The sequence below is a fragment of the Entelurus aequoreus genome, linkage group LG10, assembly GCF_033978785.1.
Source record: "Entelurus aequoreus isolate RoL-2023_Sb linkage group LG10, RoL_Eaeq_v1.1, whole genome shotgun sequence".
NCBI classification, from domain to species: Eukaryota; Metazoa; Chordata; class Actinopteri; order Syngnathiformes; family Syngnathidae; genus Entelurus; species Entelurus aequoreus.
Window position 1 is genome coordinate 81,017,188 of NC_084740.1, and position 10,129 is coordinate 81,027,316.

General features: G+C 38.0%; 1 pseudogene; it reads right to left on the bottom strand.

Moving 5' to 3' along the window:
- The window catches only part of LOC133659246 (fibroblast growth factor 14-like), a 65,850-nt pseudogene that overhangs the window by 33,097 nt on the left and 22,624 nt on the right, over positions 1-10,129 (bottom strand).

Here is a 10,129-nt window from a genome sequence, read left to right on the forward strand (position 1 = left end):
TGCCAAAAGTATTTGGCCACCCATCCAAATGATCAGAATCAGGTGTCCTAATCACTTGGCCCGGCCACAGGCGTATGAAATCAAGCACTTAGGCATGGAGACTGTTTCTACAAACATTTGTGAAAGAATGGGCCGCTGTCAGTGATTTCCAGCGTGGAACTGTCATAGGATGCCACCTGCGCAACAAATCCAGTCGTGAAATTTGCTCGCTCCTAAATATTCCAAAGTCAACTGTCGGCTTTATTATAGTGTACAGCTCTGGTGTTGGTACATTCGCAGCCACCTGCACAAATGTACTTCAAAATGTAACAATCAAAATAAATATGATTTTTTTTTTGTTTACTAGGGCATGCATATATAATATGCATTAGTTTGACCATTTAAAATCAGCGATAGTAAAAAGGAGATGCTTGGAAATAGCATAAAAATGGCCCAAAAACTTGGAAAAACGCGATTCATAGCGTTACTTTTTGGTGTAACCATCATGAGCGTTCTGTTCAGGTATATTTCTTTTATATTTTGATAAATCATCATATTTATGTATTACTAAATTTAAATAGGTACTGGTCAATCTTTAAGCTGTGTGTATTTGATTTCAGTTTGCTTTTGACATCTTATTTAGAATTGTAGTTGAAACTTTTACAACCTTGTGTTGCGCTCATGATGGCGTAACCAAACTAGATTTCATTTAATGATCTTATTTTGAATATGTATTCCCTTTTTTACATTTAGTATATTTATATATTAATTTCAGTGTTTCCCATAAACTGCCAAGATACCTGTGGCGGTGGGGGCGTGACTATGGGCGTGGCTACGGGCGTGGTCACCATGACATCATCGAGCAATTTGCATAATTTACTACAATGATTTGATTTTCTCTAAAAAGGCTCAAAAAATGTATACTTACTAATTAATAATAACAGTTTTGTTTTAAACGTCCATCCATCCATCCATTTTACAATATAATTACAACACTTTATGTACATATTTATATACAGATTTAAACAATAAGTTATTCACTGAAATATATTTATTAATTGTGGTTCTTACAAAAAATATATAAGCTAAAATGTGTCAAAGCTCTGCCCCTTTAATTAGTGCATACTAAATAATTTAACTTTAGCCTACTACTACAACCATATTATTTACCAGCAACATAAAGTGAAACAGAGGCAGAGGTGTCCTGCCACAGTCAGTAACAAATAAACAGAAAACAGTAGTGGTGGTAGATAGACACAGAGCTTCATCAAACATCTGATCCACTGAACAAAGAGCTCCAAAAATCTTGAACTTTAGACTGCCATCAGTTTTACTCCCTACACTTAACCATGTGTTTCCTACTGCCTGCAGACTTTGCACCCTTTGTTATATACACATGTTGTGTTTCTAATATAAATACATTTAATAAAGTCAAATACAAATAAGGCAACAAGAGAAGTATCCTACACTTCTCTTTTGTAAAGTAAATCTGAACAGCAGATATGGGCATCTACATCAACTATATGATTTGCCTGAGAAGCTGGACAGGACAAAAAAGAAAGAAAAAAAAATAAATTATTATTATCATTATTATTATTACTATTATTATTATTATTATTATTTTTTTTTTATTTATTTATTTTTTTTAATTTGTGGCGGACGTAATTCTTTCGTGGCGGGCCGCCACAAATAAATGAATGTGTGGGAAGCCCTGCATTTACAAACATTGAATACATTTCAAATATCAATAAAATGCAATTGCCTTCATCTTATAGGGTAATGTTTAGTTACACCAAGTCATGAGCGTAACACTAAGCTTCATCACTTTGACTTGTAATATCTCTAATTCTGCTGGTTTTTTATGCTTTTTTTCTTTTCGGAACATGTACTATACATATGTGTACAGCTCCACTAATGGACATTGGAGTGTTACTTTCAAAGGCAAAATTAAAGTATTGCTAAAAACATAATTTTATATGGGACTTTATTGTATTATATGTATAGTATATGTTCACGTGAATGCCGCTGAAACATAATGTTTCAGCGGAAAAACAACAACAAGCTTAAGCTTACATGAACTCAACGTCAAATTTGAGGAAGCACATGGCGGTAAGTAACGTTAGTAGATATTTTGGCTGTCACCGTAGGCTGATGTTAGCTTCCCTGCTATGAATCACTGTCAAATGTACATCGTGTGGGGACATTTATTAACGCACTGCAGCCTCATAGACAGACACAAACACACACACACAAACACACACACACGCACAGTCGAACACACACGCACGCATGCATAGAAACACCAATCAGTGTGTTCCCAGGTGCAGCCCACACCTATCAGTTTATGGTTTACGTAGAGACTAACTTGTTATTTTCCTTTGTAATATCTGCCTACTGAGCCTATGGTGCTGTTAAGTTATTGTGGCTCAATTTGCCTTAATTTTTGTTATGTTAATGTATTATTATTTAATATATATTATTGTTTTAGTTGCTTAAGAGATATTCATGGCTCTGAATTTGCTCATTGTTATTTTCATGTTTTTGTGCATTATTTGTTGCCGTCATCATTAAACGAACAGGTTACTCATCAGTTACTCAGTACTTGAGTCGTTTTTTCACAACATACTTTTTACTTTTACTCAAGTAAATATTTGGGTGACTACTCCTTACTTTTACTTGAGTAATAAATCTCTAAAGTAAGAGTACTCTTACTTGAGTACAATTTCTGTCTACTCTACCCACCTCTGCTAAAAGGTTCTGTTTCTGCAAGGTTCAAAGGCGCAAACAAGACAAGGACAGTATTGTGAGATCACGTATGAGCGTGTCATGGTGGATGACAGACCGCCGCAGTTGACGAGGGCACGTACGCAACGGTATCGGCACATTTGCCATCAACACCACTTAAACAGGTTCACGCAAAACCATCTGTTAGGCTCTGACACCGCAAAACACACACACACTTGACACTGGCGGTGTCTTATGAGAAGGTGCTATACTTGTGTGAGGTTGTGAATTTACATTTTTACGAGGCTCTCCATATGCTGATGGGAGCGACAGTAGGTGTCGACACCAACACCTCGCTGAGGTGATTCTCCTACACGAGCATTGTTTAGGCTTGTTCACTCACCACCAACGGAAAACAGCCCTAGGAGCTTCCTATTGGTGGGCAGCAGGAAGTTGTTGTGTTGCAAGTCATTATCGAGGTCTCTGCGTTTTGTACAGAACAGAGTCAAAGTGCGCGCTTTCTTTCACACAATGTCAGCGTTTCACCAATCAAATGCAGTCTCTGGTGACGTTTGACTCCGTTTCACCAATCAAATGCAGTCACTGGTGACGTTTGACTCCGTTTCACCAATCAAATGCAGTCACTGGTGACGTTTGACTCCGTTTCACCAATCAGATGCAGTCACTGGTGACGTTTGACTCCGTTTCACCAATCAGATGCAGTCACTGGTGACGTTTGACTCCGTTTCACCAATCAAATGCAGTCACTGGTGACGTTTGACTCCGTTTCACCAATCAGCTGCAGTCACTGGTGACGTTTGACTCCGTTTCACCAATCAAATGCAGTCACTGGTGACGTTTGACTCCGTTTCACCAATCAGATGCAGTCTCTGGTGACGTTTGACTCCGTTTCACCAATCAAATGCAGTCACTGGTGACGTTTGACTCTGTTTCACCAATCAAATGCAGTCACTGGTGACGTTTGACTCCGTTTCACCAATCAGCTGCAGTCACTGGTGACGTTTGACTCCGTTTCACCAATCAAATGCAGTCACTGGTGACGTTTGACTCCGTTTCACCAATCAGATGCAGTCTCTGGTGACGTTTGAGTCCGTTTCACCAATCAAATGCAGTCACTGGTGACGTTTGACTCCGTTTCACCAATCAGATGCAGTCACTGGTGACGTTTGACTCCGTTTCACCAATCAGATGCAGTCACTGGTGACGTTTGACTCCGTTTCACCAATCAAATGCAGTCACTGGTGACGTTTGACTCCGTTTCACCAATCAGCTGCAGTCACTGGTGACGTTTGACTCCGTTTCACCGATCAAATGCAGTCACTGGTGACGTTTGATTCCGTTTCACCGATCAGATGCAGTCACTGGTGACGTTTGACTCCGTTTCACCAATCAGATGCAGTCACTGGTGACTAGGGATGATACTCGAAACCGGTTTTCCCGGTTGTTCGATAAGAAAAGAACAGAGTCCTTCGACTCGAATCCCTTTTTGAGAACCGGTACCCGTTATCGAGACCACTATAGTAAAGAAAAAGAGTTGCTTCTTTATTCGAATCCCTGGGAACGAATCCCGTCCTGACCAGAAATGCTCCGTGAGACATCACAAGAAATGGCGTCACGTAGCTCAGTCGTTAGGCGCAGATAGGGAAAGCAGGAAAAAAATGGACCGGAAAAAGCGCTCCGAGGTGTAATAAAGTTCAAAACAAAAGGTATAATCCAATGAATAACTTTACTGAGAGATTTTAGCAGGGTAAAACACATGACGAACACTTTTACGACCAACCGGAAACATAGCAACCAGGCTAGCAACGCACCTCCTTTACGGCAGCTGGCGCAACGTTCTTAAAGCAACCGCAGCACATACATATATATACAACACATCTCCCTTTTTGAACTTTTGTTTTTCTTTCCTTGTAAACAAAACAAAATCACACTGTAGATGTGTTGTCTGTCTAATTATAAATAATGCAGACGAGGCGTGTTGGCTGAGTTTTTGACGTTTACTTTCACAGCGTGCTCATAAACTCATTCTTAGCTGCCGGGTGGCGACATGCAACAACACTTTTCGGGGCTACCGCGCATGCTCGTCACTCCCGTTGCATGCTGGGTAGTGCAGTTGTTATATTCCCTAGCTCATAACATTTTTCCCCCTATAAAGAAAGATTTTAACTCAATAAAGTGTATTTCTTTTTTTAGCTTTAACTTTTCATTTTTTAGCATTGTAACCACATTTGCACACAACTTTTCTCTTCATAGAATTTTCTTTCAATAAAGAAATAAAGTGCAAAAATGTCAAAGCATCATAACAAACAGTTATGTCAAATAGCAGCAGAAGTGCACTTTTTGGAGAGCTGTATTATTTTCAGTTTTGTGCCCAAGGGACTGATTTTATTTAACACTATATTATTATTTATACACCTATAGTGATCACAGAGACAGGTTGTTTTTGTGTTACTGTATATATTTGTTTTTCTGAAAAATCCCACTTAATATACCTTGGGTAACAACAGTCAATATTTATTTTTTTTATTTTATTTTTTTAGGGGGGTAACATTCAATATTTTATTTATTTATTAGATTTTATTTTTTTCTTATATAATAAAAGTGAGCTTTTGTTAAAACAAATATTGTGTGTTTTTTTTCCATATACAACAACCTATCTGGACTCGATAAGAGAATCGATAAGGAATCGGTTCGATAAGAGGATTCGATAATAGGCTCGAACTCGATAATTTCTTATCAAACATCATCCCTACTGGTGACGTTTGACTCCGTTTCACCAATCAAACAGAGCCAGGCGGTTACATGATTAACAAGCTTAAGCTTACATGAACTCAACATCAAATTTGAGGAAGCACATGGCGGTAAGTAGTGTTAGTAGATATTTTGGCTGTCACCGTAGGCTGATGTTAGCTTCCCTGCTATGAAACACTGTCAAATGTACATCGTGTGGGGACATTTATTAACGCACTGCAGCCTCATAGACACACACACACACACACACACACACACACACACACACACACACACACACACACACACACACACACACACACACACACACACACACACACACACACACACACACACACACACACACACGCATGCATAGAAACACCAATCAGAAGTGCACAGTGTGTTCCCAGGTGCAGCCCACACCTATCAGTTCATGGCTTGCGTAAAGGCTAACTTGTTATTTTCCTTTGTAATATCTGCCTACTGAGCCTATGGTGCTGTTAAGTTATTGTGGCTCAATTTGCCTTATTTTTTTTATGTTAATGTATTATTATATAATATATATTATTGTTTTAGTTGCTTAAGAGATATTCATGGCTCTGAATTTGTTCTTTGCTATTTTTATGTTTGTGTGCATTATTTGTTGCCGTCATCATTAAACAAACAGGTTACTCATCAGTTACTCAGTACTTGAGTAGTTTTTTCACAACAGACTTTTTACTTTTACTCGAGTAAATATTTGGGTGACTACTCCTTACTTTTACTTGAGTAATACATCTCTAAAGTAACAGTACTCTTACTTGAGTACAATTTCTGGCTACTCTACCCAGCTCTGCAAATACACGTACCGCTACACCCCTAATTACGTTAAATGTCATTTGTATCGTATATCGTCTTGGCTTTCATGCGTGAGTAAATATACGTGGGTTCTAAATGAGGGAGGACAGTTTTCCAAACTCCTGGGAGAACCCCAGAGGGAACGTGGGACTGGAAGATGAATTATCCCAGGTAGAAACGCGGCAGTCTGACGAAGCGAGCGCTCCCTTTTTGTTCCGAGGTGCTTCCTTTGTGCTCCACTTTGATAGCATCTCCACGCGGCGCCTTGAGGCCCCGCCACACAAAGGAATATGAGACGTGGACTCGCCATTATTCAGGTGCGTCATCCCCCCCCCCTCCCCCTCCCCCCCCCGCTCCAATGTGTGAGTCAGTCCTCGGTCTCGGGAAAGTGAGGCTGGTTGAAACGTTTCTCACCAACAGGTTTAGTGGCATGGAAATAAAGATTTTTGTACAAAATGTAAGTGCAGGAGCATCTAACAGGACTAATGGGTAAGAAGAAGCAGGTGGACAACGCCGTAATGGCAGGAGAGCTTCCTTACGGAGGAGGATGAAGGAGCGAGCGTCTCACAAGGCTGTCATTACCGGACTAAAAAGGCCTTGTGGAGTGGGCGGCTGATCACAACCTCCATTAGCACGCCAGCAGATGAAGAAGAAGCAGCAGCAGGAGGAGGAGGAGGAGGAGGAGGAGGAGGAGGACGCCGCTCCCAACTCAATGAGAGACACTTGAAACGGCGCCCATCTCATCCACGGGCGATGGTTTTATATACATGGAATAATGCAATCATCCTCTTGCAAATATGATGATGATTATTATTATTTGGGAGAGTTGATTAGAATCAATACGGAATTGACACTCTGCAAGTGTTGTTAGAGGTCTGTTAAAAAGATGCTGCATTCAAGGCCGCTGGGAAATAGGAAATACTCCATTCAGAGCTTGCGAGGTCGCGTTGAAAGTGGGGGGAAAAATGGCTGACGACCTGCTTTTAGGTACAGATTGTAGTGTTGTGCCGATACCAATATTTTGGTGCCGGTACCAAACTTATTTTGATACTTTTCGGTACTTTTTGTAAATAAAGGGGACCACAAAAATGTGCATTATTGGCTTTATTTGAACAAAAACCTTAGGGTACATTGAACATATGTTTCTTATTGCAAGTTTGTCCTTAAATAAAATAGTGAACACACAAGACAACTTGTCTTTTAATTAGAGATGTCCGATAATATCGGTCTGCCGATATTATCGGCCGATAAATGCGTTAAAATGTAATATCGGAAATGATCGGTATCGTTTTTTTTATTATCAGTATCGTTTTTTATTTTTTTTATTTTAGTTTTTTTTATTAAATCCACATAAAAACACAAAATACACTTACAATTAGTGCACCAACCCACCCCATTTACACTCATTCACACAAAAGGGTTGTTTCTTTCTGTTATTAATATTCTGCTTCCTACATTATATATCAATATATATCAATACAGTCTGCAAGGGATACAGTCCGTAAGCACACATGATTGTGCGTGCTGCTGCTCCACTAATAGTACTAAGCTTTAACAGTTAATTTTACAAATTTTCATTCATTACTAGTTTCTATGTAACTGTTTTTATATTGTTTTACTTTCTTTTTTATTCAAGAAAATGTTTTTGATTTATTTATCTTATTTTATTAATTTTTAAAAAAGTACCTTATCTTCACCATACCTGGTTGTCCAAATTAGGCATAATAATGTGTTAATTCCACGACTGTATATATCGGTTGATATCGGTATCGGTTGATATCGGTATCGGTTGATATCGGTATCGGTAATTAAAGAGTTGGACAATATCGGCATATCGGATATCGGCAAAAAGCCATTATCGGACATCCCTACTTTTAATAGTAAGTAAACAAACAAAGGCTCCTAATTAGTCTGCTGACATATGCAGTAACATATTGTGTCATTTATACATCTATTATTATGTCAACATTATTAAGGACAAGCGGTAAAAAATGAATTATTAATCTACGTGTTCATTTACTGTTAATATCTGCTTACTTTCTCTTTAAACATGTTCTATCTACACTTCTGTTAAAATGTAATAATCACTTATTCTTCTGTTGTTTGATACTTTGCATTAGTTTTGGATGATACCACAAATTTGGGTATCAATCCGATACCAAGTAGTTACAGGATCATACATTGGTCATATTCAAAGTCCTCATGTGTCCAGGGACATATTTCCTGACTTTATAAAGATAATATAAATTGTTTTTAAATGAAAGAAGATGTTGTGATGCCATAAAATATCGAAGTAATCATAGTAGTATATAGACTAGATACGCTATTGTACTTGGTATCATTACTGTGGATGTTAGGTGTAGATCCACCAATGGTGTTTGTTTACATTTTGACGCCGGTGAGCTACGGGACCGGTACTTTTTAGAGACGGTATAGTACCGAATATGATTCATTAGTATCGCGGTACTATACTAATACCGGTATACCGTACAACCCTAACAGATAGTTTAATTTTATGTGTGGTACAGTCACATGGCCTCATCACGCTTTGACGATTGCAGGTTTCCTACATAGCAGATTTGTTTTATTTGTTGTTCAGTTGTTGTTGTTTTTAGCAATGAACCACTGTAACCTTTTCTAATGCATAAAAATGGCAAAATTGACCTAAAATATCAATACTACAGCAGTATTGGCAACTAGATGAGAGCCCAACCGTGTAGAACAGTGGTCCCCAACCTTTTTGTACTTGCGGACCGGTCAACGCTTGAAAATGTGTCCCACGGACCGGTGGGGGTGTGTGTGGGGTGTGTGTGTGTGTGTGTGTGGGGGGGGGGGGGGGGGGGGGTTAGTAAAAAAAATAAAAATAAAAAAAATAAACAATTTTTTTTTTTTTGTTTTTTTTTTGGTCATAAATAAATACAATCATGTGCGCTTACGGACTGTATCCCTGCAGACTGTATTGATTTATATTGATATATAATGTATATATTGTGTTTTTTATGTTGATTTAATTTTAAAAAAACAATTTTTTTTTTTATTTTTTTTTTAATATCTTGTGCGGCCGCGGCCCGGTACCAATCAGTCCACGGACCGGTACCGGGCCGCGGCCCGGTGGTTGGGGACCACTGGTTTAGAACACAGGTGTCAAACTCAAGGCTCGGGAGGCCAAATCTGGCCCGCCACATTTTCTTATGTGGCCCGCGAAAGCCTGGAAATAATATGTGTTAATAAAAATGCTTAATGTTCTCTTACTAATTATATTTGTTCTTTCCCTTTTGACAATAAAAATTATGTACTGCATGCAATTGCATATCTTTTAAAATTCAATATTACCAAAATAAAAATATTATATTATCATGTATTCCAAAAATGTTTGTTTGTTAAAATGAAGATAAATACTGTACTTAAATATCTGCTTGACTTATGATTTTCAAAACAAATGATCAATTGAATTGTAGACTGTATAATTGACTGTAGATTTTACGGTTAAATTCCGCCGACTGAGTTTTTTTTTACCGTAAAATCAACTTTGGTACTGTTTTTTCCCATATACAGTAAGACACTAAGACATTAATGAACAAACAAAAAAAAACATTAAAACAACAAGATATTACGGTTAAAAAAATGTTTTACTGCTAAAGACAGTGATATTGTTTCTCCATTCCATTCCATTTAATCCATTTTTTTATATGCTGTAAAAAAACAACAACACTACTTTTACTGTAAATTTGACTGAGCTACCCATTTTTAAAGTAAAACTTAAATATATATTATATTTAATATTTACTATTTAGAAAGTTTTCACGCTTTAGCTTGAGAAATATTTGATTTGAAA